Source organism: Cuculus canorus, chromosome 3 (assembly GCF_017976375.1).
Source record: "Cuculus canorus isolate bCucCan1 chromosome 3, bCucCan1.pri, whole genome shotgun sequence".
In the NCBI taxonomy this organism is placed as follows: Eukaryota; Metazoa; Chordata; class Aves; order Cuculiformes; family Cuculidae; genus Cuculus; species Cuculus canorus.
In genome coordinates, this window is record NC_071403.1 from 107,277,774 (window position 1) to 107,303,432 (window position 25,659).

The 25,659-nt window shown below is 39.5% G+C and overlaps 1 long non-coding RNA gene across 3 annotated transcripts in view; it reads right to left on the reverse strand.

The window, feature by feature from the left end:
• Positions 1 to 18,422: 18,422 nt before the first annotated feature.
• The window catches only part of LOC128851638 (uncharacterized), a 42,156-nt gene continuing 34,919 nt past the window's right edge, over positions 18,423 to 25,659 (reverse strand). For all 3 annotated transcript variants that reach the window (XR_008449004.1, XR_008449002.1, XR_008449003.1), the window contains exon 5: positions 18,423 to 24,462. This is a non-coding gene — a long non-coding RNA (uncharacterized LOC128851638). The remainder of the gene's footprint in view (positions 24,463 to 25,659) is intronic.

The window sequence follows — 25,659 nt, forward strand, 5'->3', positions numbered from 1 at the left end:
GCATGAAACAGAAAGCTTGATGAACTTCCATGCAAAGGGAAACGTGCCCTTAAAGCTCTACTCAGTCAGAGCTGAGTATGATTAAGAACCATGAATAAATGACTAATACTCGAGGGTAATGGTATTTGAGCAAAGGTATAGCTCTGCTTGCACTTCCTGACTTTGGACTACTTAACTGTATAATTTTACGTTTGCATAGTAGATTGCAGGAGCGCATGTATGGACACTGTGGCTATCAGCAAGGAATAAAATTCAGAACAATGAAGAAAATAAAAAGCACATAGCTGCTAAGGTTTATTTTAAAAGACTCCATCTACTGAACACGTTGTACTAAATTAAAGTACACTCACGTCAAGAGAAAGTTGAGCACCTGTGGGCTTTGGAAATGCTGGTCAAGCTCTGCCTGGCGAGTCCTGGGATGAGGGGCATTCTGCCTTCTTGCAGCTGACCTGCACCAGAAACAAAAGCTTGCTTCTGACTGACAGCCAAAATAAGTTATCAATCACAATAAATTGTGCAGATCTTCAATCCTCTCCGTTCTTACAGGGAAAAAAAATGAACAAAATTAACATGAAATTACTAGAACTCCACTGAGATTAACAGAATAGTTCCAGTTTCATTAAAACTGTTCAGAATGTGGCTTAGTTTGGGGTTTTTTTTCTGTGTGACATCTCCATATTAAAAGACTGGCATCTTCACTTATGTCAGTCTTTGATTCTGTTTTATTTTTCATACAGTGAAGAAAATCCTTCACACAAAAATTAGTATAAATGAAAAAAAATGGTTTGGCAAAGCCCAAATAATTTTCTTTTTTAAAACCAGATAGTACATCATTGTTTTTTAACTAAATGGCTGTTATGAAAACCATTCACCAGACTCTCCTCTATTTCAGAATCTGTACAAAACTACTAAATTACCTCTGTAGCAGTTGCACCTATTTTACTTTTATTTTAGCTTCTCTTCACAGGTAAAACATATGTGGAAATACAGATTTCTTGAAAGTAAAAGGTGTTGGAAAATGTAGGTAGAGATCTAATGACACTTCCAGTGGTATCAAGCTGTGTAATTTCTATGCATATGGCAAAGATCTTTTTACTCAATATTTCAGGTTCAGGTAGCATTTGATACAGTGCCTCATGCTTGGGATCCTTAGTTGTTTAAGGTTCCAGCTCCTTGTGGGGACCTCATCCAGTTCATAGCATTTATTACCGAGGAGCAATGAGGAGCCAGAGGTTACCTCTTTTGAAGAATGAGAGGTGAAACCATTCTGTTCATTCCTCCCTTTGACCGCACAGCCTCGGGAAAGGCTCTGCCAAATGTAGCCACAAAGTGATTCCTAAGGTTGCAACCCACTGTTTCAGGGTGCAAGTTCTTTTTCTCAAGTAGATGATCTTTGGACTATAAAAACCTACTGTTTCTGCCAGTTAATGTAGGAAATCCTCTCGTTCAAGTTGCAGTAAAACTGAAAGTCTGGATCCAAACACAGCTGATGACTCATTTGGAAAGCTGCTATAGCCACACATAACAGAACTTGTAATAGCAGTCTTCTTTTTTTAAAAAAAGATTTACATGCAAAAAATGAAAGTGGATTCTCCTTCATTTTTGTTACGGAGCTCTGTATTCACCGTTGTTTTTTGTGCATACTAAATTTTATGACTTCAAACTCTGAAGGTGAAGGAGTAAGAAGTCTTTCCCTTACTCTTGCTATGAATACATATTAGATGAAATGCAAATCTAATTCTTAAAGTAGATGTGCATTTGGTCTGTATTATGATATACCTCTGTATATCTGTCACCCAGTTAGCTCCCAATATAGCCACACAGCTTCAGTGGCTTTACACAACTGAAAGGAAAAAATAAATCATAGCTTTAATGAGAGTTCAAAACTCTGTAACAGAATTTGCTGGAAGAAAAATGAAAATAAGTCAAACTGGAACAACTCTGGAATAAAAGAGAATATTTCAGTAGGTATTGAAACATGGCCTAAAAATGCCAGTAAAGCACTCTGCTTTTTCTATTATTTGAACTGCTAGAATTATCTGTATTCTCTAGAGTAAAAGTAAGCTTTCACTCCTGGTAAAACCGCAACATGTGGATTTTTCAGTGTGGTATATTTTGTGCTGCTGAACCTTAGTTATTTAAATTGACAATTGTGTTTATGAAACACCAGAACTTATTCAAGGAATGTTCAAAATAACCACAATTGTCATTTAAAGATGAAGTCTCAAGAGAACTAATTGATCAATACTCAATCTCTCCAACCGAGATCTTATCACCTGAAGAATGTGTGTGTGTGTGTTCTAAGATATTAGCACAGGATGTTTGGTAAGCAATTTGCTTCAGGAGAATACAGAGATGGGGAAAAAAAAAGTTTTCTGTGTAAAAAGTCAGAGACAAAAGCTGGTAATGCACATAAAAAAATCACATTTTTGCTGTATTTGTTTGCTATTGGACTTAGAACATTCTGAGATTCTGGGTTAATTCTGACCAGTTAAAAATAAGCACACAACAACTGCAGAAGCTCCAGTTTTCCAATTGCTATTGTAAGGAAGGCAATTGTCCTACATATGTAGAGTAGCCCTGGAAGTTAAAGCTATATTAGCATCTCTACTCATGAGTTTCTGAGCATTGCATGAAGAATAACAGTTTGGGGAATCACACCAGCTGTTTGTTTGTTTTCTCTTGGAGACAGAAGTCATGTTTGATACTGTTACGTTATCTCTGCAGCATAGCTGCAAAGCAAGTAGCAAGATTAATTAATTTTTAAAAGACAGCACATTCCTCCATGTGACACACAGAAGAAAAGTCACATTTCAGCTTTGAATTGGCTTATGAAAGCTGTCTTTTAGTTATAATGAGTAAGACTGCAGAAAAAGAACAAATAAGCAGAGGAGTCTGCAATGCCTTCTTGGGAGTTTATAAAATTGCAAATTTGATCTTCAAAATATTGGCTTGGGTTTCAGTTTTTTTGTCACATGTGACATGTGTGACACACGTGCAAGAGGTCATTTATGGTTGTGCAAAGTAGATATGAAATACTGCACTCTAACCCTGAACTTAAGAAAAGAAATAGTTAAATAAAGCATATGTGCACAGTAATGTCCCTACAGTAAACCAAATAATTATACAAAATTAATCACGGAATGGCACAATCTTCATTCTTCCTAAAGTAAGTACTATTTCAAAATACTGATATGACATAATATTGATAACAATTAAAAATAAAAAGCCAATAGCAATCTGTACAGCATATCAAATTAATTTTATGTCTTCTGTCATTCATTTAAACAGAATACAGACAAGTAGCAGTTTCATGTGCACAAACAGCAACACATCTGAAAAGAGCTTTATTCCCAAAGGGGTGGCAGCCAATACGCTTTAGACTAAGCCTAAATATCCTTTCCAAGGTATTTTCTTTTTCAAAAGAGTTTTGGTTTTATCTTGAGATTATCATAAAGAAAAGAGAGACAGATTCCAAAGTCTTTAATAAACTGTGAGTCTAAGAAACGTAATCAAGGTACACATTGTTTCATGTTCATATAATAAAAACTTGGAGTGTGCAACAGAAACTCACACTCCAAAAATCAACAAGAGAACTTCAAATCTAATGCCAATAATGTTAAATCCATCCTTTGCTTAGATATAGTTAGAGCAAGTGAATGTTTTAGAGAACAATAGCAACTACCCAGAAGCCAGCTGTGTACATGTTTTTATCTCTAAAACAGCTGTTGCATTTGACTAAGCTGCTAAGAGAGAAAGTCTCCTCTCCCACTGGCCACTATATTAAGTAGCTTGCTGTAATTGCTGCATAGCACTTGGCAGTTGCAGGCTTGGTAACAGTTAGCATTAATAAAAGTAGAAACTGTTCTCACAGTTGCGTGTCTCACAGTTGCATGTGTGAAGCATATCACATTTAGTGAGACAAACTGGACATCCACAGTATGGATGACCGCAGATTGTGACAGAACAAATACATTCAGCTCAGTGTGTATCCAAGTGACCACATACAGCACCAGAAGTTAAGTAATTATGTAGTAAGAAAATATACAAGTAAGATTATTAGCAAAATCACTACTTATTTATTTTGTGTTCTCTCAGAGCTAGGTGTTGCACTAATAAAAATTAATAACATTGAGGGACTGTTTTAATTTAAATATGAATGTCTTGCTACATGAAAAATAATGTGGCTGTACGCGTGCTTAGATATATTTTTCCTTATACCTTCATCTGTAGGGAGGGAATGAGTTAGAGCAGCCAGCATATAGCTCAATCTGTACCTTTCTATTCCCAAAATATCACAACAAATATTTAAGGATCTTTTCAAGTGACAGAAGTAAAGGTCAGGGTCATAGCAAAGGGCAGTTTGTGGAGGAGGGGATTAGCATTTCTCTAAGTGATTTCTTCTTCCATCTATTTTTTTATATCCTCCGTAAACAGACCTCTCTAATTTCAAACACATTTTTTTAATTCTGCAGAGAAGTCAGTTCTGAAAAGGTGAAGTCCAAAATAAATGTTTTTCTTGGTTCGTACATCAGCTTTCCTATCTTCTCTGGTATAGATATGGGTGGGAGAAGGCATACTTGTGTGTATATTCTGTACATACACAAATATCAGCGTAGCCTCTATTTAGCATTCTGTACTCACACACTACTTACACAAAGGTATTGACTGGAGAGCTTTGCTACTAAAAATTTTTTTTTGTCTCTATTTCATTGAAAAATAATTATTTAATAAAGTGATTAAATTAGCATTTATCTGTTTTATCTGGCTAGTAGACTAATGCTAGAAGAAAGTTTCAGGTGCTCAGCTCCTTTACAGAGCAGATCTTTATTTTGGATATCCAAATAGAGGGCAATTCTCCAGCACAACCACCCCCCACACACACACGGAATTCTCCACTTTAAGCAGCTGTAAACTGTGTGCTAGGTCATCTCTGAATTCATACAGACTGCATTCACTTTTCATTTATTTTTAAAGATTGCTTTTAGATTAGAAATTGGTAAATGGCTTTGTGGAAGGGTGACCCCTTCACTGCCGCCCTCTGTCTTGTCACCATCCAGTAATAAAAAGCTGCTTCAAAATGCAAATTGAACACAACGTTTCCCAAAGATTGTAATATAAAGTGCTCGTTTCAGTTTTTCTTCCCACTTGTGTTTTGGCAAGCAGTTTTCCAGGTCCAGATGAAATTCCTCTGTAAATAGTTTTCTCTCTCTCAAAATGTGTATCCAAAAAGCATAAAAAACCTGATTCTCAATAGCTTTTCTGTTTAGGTCCTCACCTACCATTTTGCAAAATGAAGATAGACAAGGAAAACAGAACCACCGATCTGACAGCAACTCACAGTCATCTAATACAGGTATAATTTATTCCCATTCAAGCTGCTGCAGATGGCACCAAATTCTTCTCCTTACATATGATACATGGATCAGTAAAGGAACTTGACCTCTCTCCAGCCTACAGAAAGAGAGAAAGGAAGATGCCACCCCAGGTGTGTAAGAGGAAGAAAGATGATAGAATTTTTTTGTGCTTTTAAGCTAATCAATTAAACTAGGAGAGGAAGAAAGGAGAACGCTGCTCAGGCATGAAGATGAAGGAAAGAGAGTGGGTTTATATACTTGCTTCAGTGTGGATTTTGTGCAGCCTGTCAGAAGACAAGCATCAATTTTATGTCTTCCTGCTTCTGTGTTTCAGATAGCCATTTGCCTAACAGGAAGCTTCCCCTGCTCTGGTCTCCTTAAGCTTGGACCTCACTGTAATACACAGCGCTTGTTAAAACTACATTAATATTAAAAAACTCTGATTAAATTGGATGCTCAAGTAGAAAATTGATAATGTCAAGGAAATGATAAAAGAAGAAGAATGTTTTGGGGTGTTGTGAGAGGCAGAGAGAAAGGGAGCAAGCACGTGTGTGTACTCATGCATGGGAAAGTAGTCAGGCTTAGTGAACCATTGATTGAGGGAAAACCAATACATCCTGACTTGAGACCTTGGAGTACAGGTGGGGCGAGGGGGAAAGGAGGTGTACCGGTATCATTAATTAATGTCTCTGTGTTATTAATTCATATACACTCTCACTACTATATATTTGCCTATATCTATCTTTCAGTAAGATAATAAAATGAATGAGTCTATGACTCCTATTCCTCCCCTACCCAGCAGACAATTCTCACGTCTGCTTCGGATCATCACATTTAACAAGCTTCACTAGCAGTGGAATGAAATGAAAGCAGCTCCATTAAAAGCAGATGAATTGCTAGGGAATGGACCAAGTGATTAAAAAAACAGGTCACCAGAGTTCACCTGGAGTTCAGCTCAGGTCATCCCCAAGTCTTGGGAGGCTGCATGAGGTGGTAAGAACGTAAAAGTACACTAGATGAGATCAATTCCCATGGCCTGATGTAGCTGCATGCCACAGCAGTGAGCACAACTGCCCAGATGTCCATCCCTTAGGTGGCAACAGCCACAGTGCAGAGAAAGAGAATGTAGACCTTATCCCTGACTGCTGCTCCTCAGAGGGCACCATGTATGCTGGCACAGCTTCTGACAGACACTGCATACGAGACCTGGTGGTGTCAGGACATGCCTGGAGCAGGACTCAGAAGATGCCAGGGGGAGAAGATGTTCCAGAAGTATATGGATGCTCCTGGCCAAGCACCATCCATCGTTACTGAGATGGCAGAAATAACCCATCTAGACCAATGGCACAGATAATGGTGGGGTCACTCCCCGAAGTTGTCACCAACAGCACCCAAACCTCTCCCTTGCTGCAGGAATGCAGCCTACACCCTCCCTGTTCATGGTGTGGGTGCTTTTAGGGGATTGTTTTCCCCAGGCCTCCTCCATTTTTTTTCCCTGCTCTGGTGTCTCCCTCTATATTTTGCCCATCTGGAGCACAGTGTTGCAACACCAGGCTGATTAGTATGGTTGAGTTCAAGAAGAGCTCAAAGCAAGACGGTGGAAGCACAGCTCAAGACTGCAAGACCGTTTTTTTCCACACCTTGGATTACACCTCTGCCAAAGTGTATAACTGTGCATAAACAAAGCCTAGACTAAAGAAAAAAGCACAGACTAGATCAGCATAAAATTAAGACGTGTATAGTAACTTGGGAATTTTCTCCTGAATTCTTATAAAAAAAGTAAGGATTTGGGACTTTCAACATACAGCAAATACGTAAAGAAGTATTTTGGGAAGAACTGGAAGGGCAACTGTAAAGTGTTAGAAGTCAGTTCTGGAAATGAATTTCTGTGCTGTTTGGCTGGCTTTGAAGGATTTGATCATTTTAATACTCTACGTACTAAATACTGTAGGTATTAAAATGTTCTGCTAACTATGTGTTAAGGCAGCCATGGATTTACCAGAGGTTCTAGGCAGATCCAGGCTATATCTTCCCCACTGGGCATGCAAAGTCTTGGACAGACATTGTTTAGTTCTTACTTAAATCAAGGAAAACATAGTAACTGCTTTCTAGAGCTGGATGGATTATTAACATCAATTGTCCCTTTCATGCTCATGATTTTTGCCAGAAGATGACTGTAGGAATTTGTTATTGCAAATTTTACATATCTTTTTCATCTTTCATTGCTGTGGTGCATGGGTCTATCTTGATTCAACTTATACTGTTCTCTATGGCCAGGAGATATAGCCAAAGACACTTTGAGTCATTTCATCAGAAGGAGTGGCCTTTGTGGATGTCATTTTTGCTTATAGGTAAAATAAATCGTAAGGCCTACTTGTTAGTCACAAATTTTGTACTGAAATATAGGGTGGATTTGGGCTTTTGAGCCTGCAAAATCACCAGCAATAATTTATTGAAGGCAACAGTCCTGTATTTTTCCTTAAACACTGCAGGAATAAAACAAAACACTAAATTATCTGCAGAGGTGAGATGAAAGATCTTTGGCTATCAACGATCCTGTGTAGAGAATCACAGACATATCGAATGAAAAATCAAGATAGTTTTATTTTTATTGGTCAAGTTCTTAGCAACTGCTGAGATGGTTGGTTTAATTGTATTCTTGAACATGAAATCTGTCTATGCTAGTTCTTAGGTTAGCGTGATTTTTTATTATTTACCTTGCTATGTTAAGAGACCAATTCTCAACAACAGCAAATCTGCACTCCTTTTTTAACAACAGGCCACCAGCATATATGGTAAGGAAAGGTTATTCACGTGCATGGCTGAAGACTGGAAGTTGGGAGAGCTGCACTACAGCAATGATCACAATAAACATTACTCTCGGAATCTAAAGTATTTCCCTTATGTTCATTGCCCAAACTCTTGTTTCGAGACCCTCATCTCCTGCAGTTGACATGGAAGATCCATCACAGATTCCTGTCAACTCTAAAGCTGGACCTACCTGTGCAAGTCCTGCCCACTACATTCCCAAACCTCCTCTGGCCTGGGTGCTTCCTTTCTGTTTTCCAGACTCCACAATGTGACATGAGCATCTCATGAGAAGTTCCATTCCTCTATAACTCCACCTGGTAAGGAAGGCAACGATTCCTAATGCACCACCTGCACTGTGCTGGCCAAGGTAACAACTTTCTCCTGCTTCCTCACTGTCTATATCAAGGGCTGCCATAGCTTGGGGGAGGAAAAAAAGCCAAAACCCAACAGCAAGGCACAGATGCGTTTTCTTGTCTGGAAGCACAGCATCTGATAAGGATGTGCGTGACTTCAAGCTGTTGACAGCACATTGGATGAATGCTGTTTTGCACAGATGTGCAAATAAGCAGTCTCTGTATAAGATTTGCTTCTCCACCCCACAAGGAAAGGTTTTCGAAAGAAGAAGCACTCTCCAATTCACCATGATTCACAACCATCATTGAATTAAAGAGGAGGGTTTGTGTTTCTGGCTAAAGGTATATTTGTGTGACTTGGGGGGGGAAGGGAGAGGAGAAAAAGATGACTGATTCATTAACTTTGTGAGAAACCTTGCGATTTTAGGATGAAGCCAATGTTTTAGCTGAAAATCAAATTACAATGATACACAGGATAAGGCCTCAAATTTGGCATAGAAAATAATACTCTGTGGGCTCAAAACTGGTGTAATAACTGGTGACAGCTTCATTAGTTTTTTTTTCCCCAATGTTTGGTCTTCCTTTTCAACTACTAACATTTTTATGACACATTTCAGTCACTACCAATGGAAGATTAATTAAAGTTCTGGTCTAAAAATGAAACCTTCCATCATGTCCATATTAATTCCCAAGCCAATTCCTTTCACTTCTTCTTATCTTAATCTTCCCCACCCCGTCACATTGCCACTGCCTTCAGAACTGCCAGTTGACTAACTCAGTATTTACATTTTTGGATTCACAATACATCATCATAACAGAGTTATTCTTGGTGGTAGGTCTCTGCTACCCTCATCCTTTTTTTTTTTTTCAAGTCAAAACAACTCTTTACCATAGCAACTGTTCTTAGCTACCTACCTATTGTAATAACTTCATAGAATCATAGAATCATAGAATCATAGAATCATAGAATCAGAATCATAGAATCATAGAATCACAGAATAGTTAGGGTTGGAAGGGACCTTAAAGATCACCTAGTTGCAACACCCCTGTATGGGCAGGGACATCCCACTAAATCAGACTATCCAAGGCCCCATCCAACCTGGCCTTGAACGCCTCCAGGGATGGGGCAGCCACAACCTCCCTGGGCAACCTGTGCCAGTGTCTCACCACTCTCATAGGGAAGAAATTCTTCATAATGTCCAGTCTAAATCTGCCCCTCTCCATTTTATACCCATTCCCCCTCATCCTATAACCACAAGCCTTTGTGACCAGCCCCTCCCCAGCTTTCCTGTAGGCTCCCTTCAGGTACTGGAAGGTCACTATAAGATCCCCTTTGAGCCTTCTCTTCTCCAGGCTGAACAAGCCAAACTCTCTCAGCCTGTCTCAGCTGCTCCAGCTCTCTGATCATCTTTGTAGCCCTCCTCTGGACCCGTTCCAACAGCTCCGTATCCTTCTTACATTGAGGATTCCAGAACTGGACACAATACTCCAGATGAGGTCTCACAAGAGAGGAACAGAGGGGTAGAATCACTTCCCTCGCCCTGCTGGCCACGCTTCTTTTGATGCATCCCATCCCAGAAGGTTGGCCTTCTGGGCTGCAAGCGCACATTACCAGCTCGTGTCAAGCTTCTCATTGACCAGCACCCCCAAGTCATTCTCTGCAGGGCTGCTCTCAATCACATCATTCTCCATAGTGTACTGAAAACAGGGATTGCCCTGACCCAGGTGTAGGACCGTGAGCAGCAAACACTGACCAGAATCTACTGTCCTTGTGCCAAACTGAAAGGCAGCTCCTCCCTGGAACAGTAAATGCACTCCCAAAGTTACAGGATGAAGCTGCTGCAGGTCCCCCAGGAAGCTCATATTCTTTAAAAAGATATTGAACACTAAGTTGGCTGTGCCAAAATTTTCAGAATTTGAGAAGTAACTCAAGGGAACAACACCTCCCTAAGTCTTTTAATTTATGATAGGAAGGGAAGAACTATGAAATATAAAAGCTAACAAACTTTTTACAAAACTGGTAAAGGAAGAGAAGTATTCAACTCAAATAAGTATCAGACATGGAACAAAAGGTGCCAAAAGTCATGCTGATCCAATTTCTTCTGACAATACTTAAGTCACTGCCAGTTTCACACCAGATTTTCAAGAATATGTGAAAGGAAGAGCTAACACTTATATTAAGGGTTGTTACTTTACTTATCTAATCATAATTTCCCAATTACACTTAATGTAAAAAGATCACATATACTATATTTTCTTTCAAAAGTTTTCTATATAAATTTGCTTCATGACTTAAAGTTATATATCTTCCAGCATTCTGGTGAAGGAAATAATTTCAATATTCACACTTTGATACTGAAAAACTTTATCAAATTTAAACTTAAAGAAAAAGGGCCTTGCCTTTTATTGAATGACTTGAAAATGGTTGAGAATTATTGACTATATTCATCCCATTATACTAACAAATAGCACTGACAGTCCAAATAAATCCAAATCAGCATGTACAAAATAATTGTCAATTAGTTTTATACTAAAAAATCTAATATTTGTCAATTTATTTTTGGTTGAAAACGGCATCCTTAGTCTCTGATTACAAACCATAAACTTAAAGAAAAAGATTTTACCTGCAGTTGGTAGAGTTGGGTGAATCTAAAACATGGCAAAGAATGTAATGTTTCAGTGTAGCCAAGAATCTGTGGAGGTTATTAAATGTGGGAGAATTTGAAGTAGGAGTAGCTAGAATCTAAGCATAATAAACAATATCACCACACAAATATTAAAGCATCCCATAAATTGTATGGCCATAAAAAGTTGTAGGGATTTTTATTGATATATTCTCAGTGATACCATTCATTTCCTAATTTTCCTGAAAACTATCACGCTGATGTAATTCTTTCAAGGTTCAGTTCCTAGTTTTGTTGACAGGGAGTTGCATGTAGAGATGAAGATGAATGACAAAGCGGTAGCACAGCCATGGTTAAAGGATACGGAGCAGTCATGTTTCTCCTTTTTTGGAGCAACCTAGCTCTTACTGGTTTAGCCCACACCTGGGGTATTTGTCCTCTCCAAAGCCATGTGAAAAAAATAGTAGATTCATCTCTGCTCCTGCAATGAGCTTTTCCGTCTCTGCTCTTTCCTATGATTTACCAGGGCATCTTTCCTGATTCCCTTTCTTACTGAGTCCCAGACCCTTCTTGCCATTCATCACCTTAGATGACAACTTTAGCTGCTCCATTGAACTTGTCATGTTCTTCAGGACATATCTTCCCAATGCTTTCGAATGCAGCTCTCTAATACTGACTGTCCACCTGGTCCAGGTGGAGAGACTCCCACCAAAATGTGTGAGAAAGTGCTTCTGTAGGGCTTGTCCTAAAATCCTCTAGGTCTCACCCCTTAACTTCATTTTTTCCAGGAGGGAGCACTACCATAAACATGACCTATAATCGTTAGATTTTTTTCTCGTGTGTAGCCCATGAACCCACCTCTGCCATTCCATTTGTATTACTAGTTTGAGGCTGCCCACCCTCTCCTCTTTGTCAACGTACATCGTTTCCTGTTGCTGAAATAGAGATTTCTCCTCTCTCCTCCTGTCACAGGGAAAAACTGTTCAGTGCATGTAGCTTAACCAAAATGGAATCAAAGCACTTTATTGATTTGTTAATGACATAATTAACTGCCAATCAGTGGATCCATAAATTTATGACCAATATCAACAGTAAACCAGATAAAACAGAATAATATATACTAATGAAATGCTAATAAACACACAAGCTTCTAAACTCCTCTGAGTAATCCCAAGAAGGCCTAATCCCCCCTACACAGTTACATACACACTTAAGCATACACACACACACATAGAGCAGGGGGTAAGTTACCAGCTCTCTTCTCTCAGGAACCCATCTTTCTCTACTTGTAGACATCTTCAGAGGCAGATGTGGGTGCTAGCATTTTGTGGGTACCCATGTTGCTCCCTGCAATCCACTAACGCATGCACTGGTGAGGAAACACACCCAGAGGGCACCCACAAAGACCCTGAGTGTGAGTCTGGTTGTTGCACCTCACACCATCGGGCTCTCGGCAGTGTGCAGGCTACTTACAGCTCTAATGAGGAGGCTGATCTTCCCTCCTGGACAGAAGTCAAGGTGCCCACAGGGTGAGTTCTTGCAGTGTTGAATTAGGTTGTGTTGGTTGCTGTTTCCCCTTGAATATGTCCACCCTCCTCTTGAAGGTCTCTCAAAGAGAAGATTTCCATTGCTCTGTTATAAGTCTTCTCAGGCGGACTATGTTTTAAAAGTCTCTTTGTAAATTCCAAGTTGCTTTTTAATCCAGATTATTAGATTGGGGCCAATATTGCCAATATTGAGCCATATGAACACCCGCACACCTTCCAAGCAGGATTTTTATTATTATTATTATAAGCTGTATTGAAACTTCAAACAAGTATGTACCTCATTTTGACTATTCCTTTACTGAGTACTTTTAATGCCTGAATTATTATACCAGACTCATGTTTAGGCTAGCAGGCTATAGATGCCTCCTTTGCAGCCTAGAGAATTTAGCTTGTCTGGTTTTTCCTCAATTCACAGCCTTGTATTTTTTACCATTCTGTCTGTAAGTGTGGGAGCTGCAAGAACAGTGGCAATAGCCAATTTGGATGGCTGCAAAAAGAGAAACAGACTTCGAAATATAACTCCAAAACTCAGTGCAAAGGCCCAAATCCATCAAATCAGAAACTTGCGAGAAGAATTCAGTGCTTGTCAATATTTTTGTGATCTGTTCCAAAATGTGAATGTTAGCTGATTCATTTCAAACTGGTTTCAACAGTCCAAGTTTGGACTTGTTTTTCTCAGAATTATGATGGAATATTTTGGAAGGAGTATTACCAGAAGCCTGATATATTTTTCATAGGCTGAGAAATAAAAAACCTAGAGTAATTCAGAGACAGCTTGCTTTGGTTTTGGTAAATTTTATTTTGTTTGCACTTTCTATCACTTTCTCAGTTTGTCTTTATTACTTACTTCAAACAACCAGTGATATAAATCATTCGAACCCCATGTGATGGAAGTGGTTACATTTTATCTATGCCCTCCAATCAATCCAGAATTTCATCTCTGTTCCATCCTCTTCTATGACCTGAGATATTTTGCGTACTCACAGAGCAGTACCTCCCACAAAAACCAAAGGCTGAGGCTTCAACAAAAAAAAAGATCTATGTTTTACCCTTCCTTGTCTGACATTTTTGTCTGGCAGAAAAATATCACCTTACATTCTACTCAGACCAGAATTTTATCAGTAAATAAGGTATGCCTTTCAGAAATCAAAACTTGCTTGGTAGGCAGCAATTGATTCCTGGCTTAAATAATGGAAGATGTTCTGAACTGCTAATACTATTACAAGAAGGTTATTTGTGAAGCTATTAAAAAAGGCCTAAAATTAGGTTCATCCAGGAAGTATAAGAGTAATTAGCTATATGATACTCACAGGGACTTGGTTGCAGCAACTCCTGTCTGAAATATTTGCACTATTTTTCTGTACCTTGCTGGTTCACGATTTTATTTCATGTTCCTAAAGAAAGTTTGTCTTCTGTCATGTATCTTATTTCCTCTACATGATGTCCTAAATTGTACTTGAAGCCTTGCTTAAGAATGCTTCTAAATAAAGATATTTCATTTGTTTTGGCACTTTCTCTTCACAATTTTTGCAGTTGTCTTCATGCTTTCACCAATAATTTTAAAATACAGCTGAAGAGAATTCCATCTTGCATTTTATATAGCAAAGAGGGATCATATCCTATGAGACGAACATTCCTGCTGCTGGAGATAAAGCATGAATGGTCCTGATTTCTTTCAGAATTTGGCTTCAACTGACCTAAAGAAACTGAAATGCGTTAACTGCCCCCATGTAAAATTCATGTGGAAGATGGTGCTATTGGAAGAAAGAAACTGTCTCTTTCTCTGGCCTATTGTGTGCTGTCTTCTCCTGCACATCTACTGAGAGCTCAGTAGCTCAGATTTAACTTATTGTCAATGTTTCCGTTGTATTGCACAACATCTCCTGCATGGAAAGAACAAGATTTTTTCCCCTATTATTCTCATGTTCACAATTGTAACTTCCTTTATATTGAAATTACCACTTCTCTAGTTGCCTTTGAGCTGGTCTACTGTGAGGGTACCCCACTGCAGTAGAGCAGACAGGCAACTCACTGCTTCAGCAAAACTTCATGGACCTGAAGGCTTCTGCATTGCCAGCTTCTACGTATTGAAAAGGGATGTCCTCAGAACTCTCAGCTTCCTGAGAAGCAGCATTGGTTACCTGAACGTGATAGCTAGGAGTAAAAGAAGGGGTGAAAAATAACAAGATGCATAGCTGATCAGAATGTGTGAACCTAAGATTCAAGAGAAGTCCTTGCTTCAGAGTCTTAGCCTTTCTCTTCTCACAGTACAGTTCCTAGGATGTTCCTCTCTCCTCAGTTTCAGCCCAAAGCAAGCATTACATTTCTCAGCAGTAGATGCTGGCTCATTCATATATTGATTCGCATCAATGCCCACTGCTACCTCTTACATATTCACAGGAAACCCACTATTTTCTTCTGTTTATGCTCCCACTTAGTTTCAGAAAGGCCTCCAAGATAATTGTACATCTCCCAGACACAGTATCTGATCTATTATCTGATTTCCTAATCTCTTTGAATGGGAAGATTTTACTCACCTTCTATTCAGCAGCATGTTCTGTGTCCCAATTCACACAAACATTCGGATGGCAAAATATCTGGCAGTGATCTTTCCGAATTCCACTCACAAGACAATCTCTATTCACTTGATATGTAGAAATTAGATGCTTTACAACATAAGTATCATTATGTTTGTGCACTCTGTTTATGGTCTTCTTATTTCAGTATAAAGAAAAACAGCAAAGAACAATAACTGAACAGAGAGCTGCAAAGTACCTCAGATTAATATAAAATGATAAGAACTAAACAACTCAGCTTTTGTGATAGTAAATGTATGTCTCTATCCTATTAAAAGTCTTTGAAAAAATTAATGCAATGATAGATAAAAGCAAACTGATGGATACAAGTATTTGTTCTTTCCAAAGACTTTTAAAAAAACAGATCTCCTAGAAGTGGCTCTTAAGATTATTCAGAAATCTTAGATGCCTGAGGGTGCATCCACATCTGAGTTTTAATTCAAATAGTCTTGATTTTCTGTGCATTGGGTTGCATTCTAGGACTGCCTCTGAAGGCACAAAGAGGCTTCCCTCCAGACAGAGCTAACCAGAGGATCTAAAGCAGATCTGTCACACTTCAAATGCTACAGAGTACTTAATCTCCAAACTTTATAGGAAGAAATATAACTGAATACAAACCACAAAAATGCATGAAGCACCTACATGAGGACTCCAACTGTTTTGGTCTATCGACTTGATCCCCCAGAGCTGTTCTGCCGACTGATGCAGATCTAGCCTAGGGCTCATGTTCACCAGGTGAAAGTTACTATACCAACTTATCTGCCGTAAGTTAGCATATCTCTTTACAGTACTAAAAATTAACTTACGTGAATAATCATCTGCCTCTCCAGTGGTAAAATAAAATCCCTCAAAGCAACTTACTATGCAGGGAGAACTGAAATGTGTTGGAGAGACTGCTGAAAGGAAGCTGGTGGTGGGAAAAGACTAAGGCGGCTTGGTGCACCAGTATAGTGAAAGGACCTCAAGTCAGTTAACAGGCAGTGGGGCAGATGGTGGGACTAGGAGGGTTTGAAGGGACCCTGGGGGATAAGGGTCAAACTGAGATGGAGCAGTGGAGCTTTCTTCAGGTGTCTATGAAACAGGGACTAGTGCTGTTTGTCTTCTGGCAAACTCTCTCCCCTTTCTCAGCCACAGAGCAGAGAAGGAGGAGGCAGGAATTTGCTGTTTATGCAGCACGCACTCCTCTTACAAACAACCCTTGTGCCCTCTGGCACAGGCAACGCTGTTGGCTCTGCTGCTGCTGGCTACTGCCTATTCTGCCTGCTCGGCAAGCTGGCCCTGTCTGTTTGGAATGATACTGCCCCAAAACCAGGGATCTTCACTGGTGTGCCAGCTGATGAGCTGCTTCACCAACATCACGAACTGAGACAGTCTCCGATGGTGCCTGTTATGACTCCCCTATGCCTTCAGGCACATCCTCGACAGTCTATATTTAGAATCATAGAATCATTTGGGTTGAAAAAAACCTTTAAGATAATGAGTTCAGCGATAAATATTTCTAATATTTTGACCAGGCCAATTGCAAATATCACTAAAGACAAGTGTCCTGAGATACTTCACTGCAGTCAGACTGTTCCTAGCAGCTAGTCTAAATGCTAAAGGCAGAGAAAAATGTATGTAAGATCAACAAAGTCACCAAGTGCCTCTGAGATCAGGCTCTTCTCATTCTTCTATTGAGATGCTCCATATGTTGTTCAATTATTATCCTTACATTTCTTTGGCATAGAAATCTAAACAATTAAAATACATTTCTGCTCTGCTGTTCACAGCAAAGCAACATGTTCTCAAGACTAAAATCTTCTCTTAAACACTTCCCAGGTATTTTTTTGCTCTTTGGCTGTCTCTTAAATGAAAATGCATCCAGGCCAGAAATCTAAAAATGGAATTCCAGGTACTGTTTGCATTGGCGCTTTTCTGCAGCTCTCTCCTTCCTCTTTGCTACAGCTTCTCTGTGTGCAGCATCAAATTACAATGCCCTTTTTCTACTGACGTATTGCAGTTACATGAATTTGCTACCTACTTTTAGGCCTGTTTCAATATTCCCTCAGAGGTTAGTATTAACACTAACCATCACTCTTTTCAATACTAATTCTCCATAACAGACTTCATCAACTGCCTACATGCAAAATGGTTCTTTGGAGCCCAGCATCGTGACTCTGTGCTTACTCGTAGAAAATGTTTTACATAAACTCGGTGCTTAAAGAGAGAAACAGCAGTTGAAACAGGTCTATAAAAACAGGTGCATTAAATTGTTTTGATGTGAACAACTGAGAAGCTTGGCTGAATGGCCCACCTCAGTGTCTTCTGGGCATTGTCTCCTCTTTGAGGTATTGTGACACTGATTATTTTTATTTATTGAATATCTTGAAAAATCCAGGCTTAATTCCAGCAGTAGTGACTTCAGCAGGGTTGCTTCAGTAAAAACAAAGGCAGAACCTGCACATAGTATGTTGTGTTAGGTCCCCATATACTCTCTCTCTCGCTTCCTCTTTACTTTTAATGTCTCTGCTGCCTTTTTACTGAAAAAGCATAGCCAATTGCAAGACACTTTGCTTCCATCTGAAAAAGTAAACCTGGCTGCTCTCCAAGATTTCTCAGTTTAAGTTACTAGGAACATTGTTTTATGCTGGAACCACATGTATTTACTGGTAGGAAACCCAATAATTTTATTCTCCACAGGAATCTCTGGATGCAAACATTAATAGTATAAGCAGTGCTTGATACTTCAGCTAAAATAGTGCTTTACAGGGAAAAAGAAATGCAGAAGCACGTTAAATAAGTAGTCAAATCAGTCTTTAAAAAAACAAAAACAAAACAACAAACCAAACACCTTGCTATCACTGTTACAAAATACCATGGGAGGGTGGATTTTGGTTTCGTTCCCCAGCATGTTAAATCATAACTAGGCATGTGTGATTTAATATAGCAGAGTGATTTCCTGATTTGTTTTTAATTGACAGCATACACAGACTGTATTTTCAGCATGAGTTATTTTTATTTTAGATAAAGAAAATGGGAACAATAACAAAGTATTCATGAGAAAATACTTTTCTGTAACATATCGTATTGACTCTGCATTGCAAAATGAGAGCCGTCTTCTCAGAAAGCCAAGAAATGTAAAGATACCCAGAAAAGAAAAGTAACTCCCTAAGGTCCCAGAATAAGAAAGGATCTAAGCACAGGTCTAACTTCAGTGAGACTTGTATACGTGCTTTATAGAAGAACATACCTAAAATTCTTCATGAATCAGGTGTTGGTTTTATATATACATACGTATATAATAAATATTTGTTAATCCCTGTTCATTGTTATGGATTCATTAATAGAAGAACCATATGTAACATACACCCAACATGGTTCCCACTACATCTTTACACATAAGTTTTATTCTGCATTTGCCCTATGGCTGAAGGTATCTTATTAGGAGGTGAATTGATATTTGTTCACTCTCAGCTCTTCATCTGTATTAAAAAATTCACGTTCTGCTCTAACATTTTCATTTACATCCCCTTCAGGCCAATAAAAAGCATAATCATTTTCCTGCCCAGTAACTGCATGGCTATCAGCTTTAATTTCAGCATAATTTTCCCTTCCTAAACATTTTTGCCTCATAACAGCTGGTCAATATATTTCTTCATTATGTCCTTTTTTCCCAAAAGCAGCTATGCCGTTCTCCCAGTAATATACCTTCTTGACAACACCTTTGTCCTAATTGTTTCATCCCCTGTAATTTTATGCACACCCTACTGACAGATGCAGAATGTCTGAGAGGTATAGAACAGAGGGAATAGAATCTATAATATGATTCTGTTTCCTCTACTGTGCTCATCCAGTTCCTGTGCAAAATAAATCATATCTAAAATAAATCAAAAGTCCAGAAAGGCTTTGGTTAAAGTTAGTGGGGTGGTGGGCTCTGATACAGAGTTTCTATTTGTACACAAAATTCTACTTCATTTTCTCCACTGCCCTTTCAAATATATGTACAAAAACCTTGTTTATCCATTTGATCTTGGGAGATAAGCAGCAATTCTAATGTGCTTTAGTGAATGTATCTGAAATTGTTTCAAAAGAATTTGAGACTGTTATCACACAATTTCTAAAGATAATCTAGAACAACCAATAAACTCCATGATTTTTTTATACTCTTGCTACTCCACAAAGCTACGTGCTGCCTTAACCACCAGGGACAAAGCACCAGCTATAACTAACTACATGACTGATTAATGCTCTCTGAAAAATCCAGATGTAATCTCTGCCTCAGTTATGTGTCATGTGATGACATGAAGAATTTGCGTTCCATTCATTTTCTGCCACTTTACTATCCAGAGCAATTATTAAAGTTACAAACTGCATTCTCAGGAAGCAGCATATTTTTTTGAGGCTGCTCTTTCAGAATCCTACTTATTGAAAGTAATTCTGCACACTAGCCCATGTCACTCTTTCAGTGCCTACTCTTCCATGATTTGAGAGTATTCAGAGTGTTCTAGTTATGGAACAAGTTAAAGAAATACTAGGCTACTGGCAGGTTCTTATAACCAGAAGAGTGTATACAATGGACACGTGAACATTGGGTAGAATCTACTAAATATTGCTGGTTTTCAGTGGACTGGTCATTTTTTCTTGTTCATGACAAATTAGTGATGACGCATAAATCAAGGCAAAGAAGAGAAGTAAAATTTCCATAGAAGTGCTGAAACAAGCGTCCCATAGCCTAATCTGATGTGTCAAATACTCTCATTGCTCAAGTCCCTGGCAGAGAAAGAACTGTCTTTTATAGTTAAGAAAAAGTTAGCAAAATCATACAGGCAAAAATTATACTACAAGTAGCGTTAGTAATTTTGGTTCCAATTCAGCAAAGCTTTTTAGAAAATACTTAATTTGCCTGCTTTTCTAGACTGGAATCATAATTAAGATGTCCTGAATCACCTCTTTCATTTAGTGAAGGAAAACATTTTTAAGACCGAATCAAATGGAGACTGTACTTAGAATACCAATGCAAATTAAGAAATAGAATAAGGGATTGGTAAAATAAACAGAACATGAAAATACAGAATGTAAACTTTAAACATTTTTAGAAATACATGCTATTATATAATTATTGTTGACATATGACAATACCTAAAAACAATCCCTTCTCCTACCTGCTTCTCAGCTTAGCCATCATTAGTGTAATTGGCTGGGTTTCTAAATGCACCTTCCTTAGGATGGATTAAGGTAGAAGGTCTGAAGAAGTGCATGAGTGGCTCTCCGAGTCATTTCAAGAGAGGCTCTCCATGAGCACAGAGCAGCAGAGAATGAAGCTTAAGGACATCTGTATCAGAAGCTGACAAATGCAAACCGCTAGTGGGGAGAAGGCGGCTGCCGCAAGGACAAACAAAAGAACTAGGAACCCCCAAGGACTCAAGTAAGTGAGGACGAAAAGCATGGGGATCAAGAGGCAGTATCTGGTTCAGACAGGAAGTTCAGTTCAGTTCAGGCAGTTCTTGCAACTTGACTGACACTGAACTGTCAGACTTCAGCCTGAAAGCTGTGTGAGGTGTTTGCAGGCTTAATGGGAGTGTCCTACTCTCTTCTTCTTCTGAGCCAGTGACAACTTACACCTCTTCCTCTCTGACATGTATAAAGAAGACATCAAGGAACAGTGTAAAAATCTCAGTGGTGGAGTTATTTTGTTTCTTGTGCCCATGATAGACAGACAATAGCTGAAGTCTATCAGGGCCCTGAATGCCCTCTGGGAGTCTGCAACCTCTTCCTTGCCTGGTTCCTGGAGCTTGGGTATCTGTACTGAAGGACAGCTGCGATGTGGTGTAATGGTGTCACTTTGGGTTCTGACTGTTGGGAAAGAGCTGTGAAAGGCCTCCATGGGGGCTTCCACCCCTCACCTTGGAAGCTGCATTCAGGCTTAGGCCCTTGCATTTGGTTTTTGCTTGAGAGATGTCTGTTTTATGCATGTTTGTGCCTGGATCCGAAAAGCTGCTTCTCCTCAAAACAGAAGACAACTAAAACACTGACAACAGATCCTTCTACCTACTTTTAAGATGAATCTTCAGGTGCGGTAGCTACATTAAGGAGAATGCTCATGTGGCTCATCTCCGCATGAATGGAGAATTTTTAATCTCTAGCTTGTGGATAACCTGAATCCCTCTAAATGAAGCTCAGAGCATTTCTGTCAGTGGAGAAAAAAAATGCATCAAGGCATAAGGCTAGACGTCATACCTCTTGAAGTCTAGAGGAGAAAATGGACCATAAAAACAGGAACTTCTAAGGTTTGGTTTCTGAATATGTTTTATTTATCTTATTGAAAACATAAGCTCATATATATATTTTGATAGGGTTCATTGATACAATATTAGTTGTGTGGTATACAGAAACATAGACACAATAACTCTTTGGGTAATAGCCCACTCAGAGCTGAGCAGCTACCTCTTAACCACTCGGATCGTCCACCTCTTTGATCCTTGAAAATATTTACCTTTCACTGAAAGTCAAAACCTCCTTCTAGTCAACTCAACTATCAGCTGCACAAACTTTTGAAAAATAGCTCGGAATGGTTTTCTGCTAAAAAAAAAGCCCAAATTGATTTGTTTGGTAAGATCTATTCTCTATAAACTTGTTTTGATTCCCTGTTTATGGATCTGTTCCCTTCTGGAAATGTAGAATACATCTGCTTGCTCGGTTGTAAGGGGCTTCTGTGTGATGGATCACTCACATACATGCCTGTCCCACATACAAACTGCTTTGCAGAACTATATAAAAAATTGGCTTAACACTTTAGATCAGCAGCTGCAAGTTTCGGTCTGACTGGGAGCTTCTTGACACTCTATAATTTCACCTGTGTCATTTTTGTCGATTGAAAGTAAATTTCTGAACTACCATCCTTGATTTCTCTGGACAGTTTTTGTCTTTGCATTTTGAAATACATTATTATATCAAGACAGGTTTTTTTCACCCATTTAGTTAATTTCTTCTTTACAGAATTACAGAATGACCTGAGCTGGAAGGGACCCACAAGGATCATTGAGTCCAACATAGTCCCTGCATAGGACAACCCCAAAATTTACAGCATGTGTATGAGGGCATTGTCCAAATACTTCTTGAATATTGTCGGGCTTGGCGCCATGACTACTTCCCTGGGGAGCTGTTCCAGTGCTCCACCACCCTCACAGTGAAGAACCTTTTCCTAGTATCCAACCTAAACCTCCCCTGGTACATCTTCCTGCTATTCCCTTGGGTCCTATCATTGGTCACCAGAGAGAAGAGATCAGTGCCTGCTCCTCCTCCTTCCCTTATGAGGAAGCAGTAAACTGTTACGAGGTCTCCCTTCAGTTTTCCCTTCTCCAGGCTGAACAGACCAAGTGAATTCAGCCAATCCTCATAGACCCTTCACCAACTTAGTGGCCCTCCTCTGGACACTCTCCAGTAGCCTGATATCCTTTCTATACTGCAGCGCCCAAAACTGCACACAATACTCAAGGTGGGGCTGCACCTGTGTGGAGTAGAGCACCTCCTTCAATTAGCCAGCTATGCTGTGCTTGATTGATGCACCCCAGGACACGGCTGACCCTCTTAGCTGACAGGGTACACTGTTGGTTCATGTTCAACTTGCTGTCAGCCAGAACCCACAGATCTTTTTCTACAGCCATGCTTTCCAGCCTCTCACTCTCCAGTCTACACATATATCCAGGGTTGCCGTGTCCCAGGTGCAAAATCCAGCACTTGCCCTTGTTTTCAACTTCATGTGGTTGGTGATTGCCCAGCTCTCCAAGATCTCTCTAGATCCCTCTGCAGGGCCTCTTTGCCCTCAAGTTCAACAACTCCCTCCAGTTTTGTGTCATCAGCGAACTTGGTTAGTAAACCCTTGAGTCCTACATCCAAATCACTTACAAAGATATTAAAGGGTACTGGTCCTAAGATAGATCCCTGCAGAACCTTGTTAGTGACTGGTCACCAGCCCGATGTAATCCCATTCACCAGGAGCCTTTGAGCCCAACCTATCAGCCAATTGTTCATTCACTGCACTGTGTGTTTATCCAGATGTATGCTGGACATTTTGTTTAGGAGGGTACTGTGAGAAACAGCATCAAAGGCCTTAGTGAAATCCAGCAAGATTATGTCAGCTGGTTTTCCTTGGTCAGCTAGGTGGTTAACCTTGTCATAGAAGGAAATTAGGTTTGTCAGGCAGGACCTGCCCTTTATAAATCCATGCTGGCTGGGACCAATGACTGTGTTGTCTTTCAGATGTTTTTCGTCGGCTTCCAGAATAATCTTCTCCATAACCTTACCAGACACTGAAGTGAGACTAACATGTCTGTAGTTATTGGGGTCATCCCCGCTGCCCTTCTTGAAGACTGGGATAACATATGCAAGCTTCCGGTCAACTGGTACCTCTCCAGATTCCCAAGAGCATTGAAAAATCATTGAGAGAGGTCTCACTATGACATCAGCCAGCTCTTTAAGTCACTTTGGAAGATTCCCATCAGGCCCCATCAGTCTATAGGAATTCAGCTGGAGCAGCAAATCCCACACAGGTTTGAGGTTGACTGGGAGTTTATCTTTTGCACAGTCTTGGTCCTCTAGCCCAGGGCGCAGGGCTCTGGAGGAGGTGGGGGTGGAGCCCAGCCCATCATCAGTATTGAAGACGAGGAAAAAAAAAACATTAAATGTCTCTGCTTTGTCTATATCCCTGATTATGAGGTGTCCACGCTTACCAAGTAATGGGCTAATGTTATTTCTGGATTGCCTTTAAAAACAACTTTAAATTTTGTCCTCTGATTGGATCCTGTCAAAACCTTACCACATTTGTATACATCTTTACATTGATGTCAGAAGGTCTTGAAATAAATTTTAAGTAACATGGTTAGCAATTGCTCCTGTCTCCACAGATATGGCATTGCCTCTTTACAGAGCTTTGGCCACAATTGTATCTTTCTTGCTAACTTTAATATTTTTATTTTATTTTGTCAGTATCATTCTTCTTTTCCAACTCTTCCAAGAGTAGTTTACAGGCTCCCAAATAATTGCAAACGTATCTTTTAATTTCAAGATGAATGCAGCCAAAGTGTAACAGGTAGGTGTGGAGATCCTCTTCCATGTAGTGCTTTCAGAGCTCTGAAGCACTTTCTTAGGCAGTGTCTAACAGATTTGCCTAGGTGCTTTCCACAGCAGTTATTTTTGGTTGGAATAGTTGATTTTGACTGATAAAAGGAAGAGAAAAGAAGAAAAAAAAAATCACTGAAGTATGAAAAGTGGTACATTTAAGTCAGCAAGCTAGCTCCAAATAACTAAGAGGTGAGACAATTATATCTCAAAAAAGTAAAATGAGGGTGGTCAGTGCATTCTGAGCATAAATGTCTATGACCATTGAATGGTCTTAGGTCTAGGTGCCTAAAACCAAGACTGCTTTAGATAGATTAACAAGAAAACCAAAACAAAATCCATGAAGTGCCTGAGAGAGTGACTGAAAGCCTTCATGTTTTGCAGTGGACTTAAAGAGAAAGAAACAAATATGGAAGAGAACTGGCACAAGGTGTGGTTATTTCTGGTGCCATTCACAAAGGTTTAGCTCTTGGGTGCTTTGGTGAACTGTATGCACTGCTGGCAGTGTACCCAGCTTTGTTGTGGGCTATGTCCAGAACACCTTCAAGGATCAAGATTAAATAGCACCGAGAGCAAAGCAGAATATTTTCATTGGCAGATAACACATAGTATGAGTTGTTTGGATTTTTTTTTTTTTTAAAAAAAGCAAGTAAACTGGAAGTTAGTCCATTTCCCAGGTTTTAAAAGTAAAGACATCTGCTGAGTTTCAGCTGCTTATAGCCAGCAGCACCCTAAAACTTCAGCCTCGCCTACAACAGAATTCCCACTACCAATTTACACTTTGAATTTACTAACATAAAGCACTCTTGCAGTTCATTTGCCGTGTATGCCATGCAGCTGTGCTGTCACTTTTGTCTGTGGCGGGGACTAGAGTGGGGCGCCTGCACGAGCAGCACTGATCTCTCACACAAAGCCATATGCTGCTAACTATTAATACTTCAGCAAGCCGTGTTTTTACCCCTATTTATCAGAGCATTATTCAGCCAGGAATTGAAGGTTTCAATATAAATGAATAATTTTACCAACAAGCAACACAAAACTGAAGTGCCTTTCACCAGTCTCAAAATATCTTGTTTTCCTGGATCACGTTGATCGCCTGTATGCCTACGGTAGCTGTAGCCTAGCTGAAGTGACTCAGCCGGAGTCAGGGTGTAAAGTGAGGGGTTTAATATAGATATTTATGCTGAATCTAAGATTACTTCACTTCCATATAGAATCATAGAATGGTTTGGGTTGGAAGGGACCTTAAAGATCATCCAGTTCCAACTCCCCTGCGATGGACATGGACACGGACA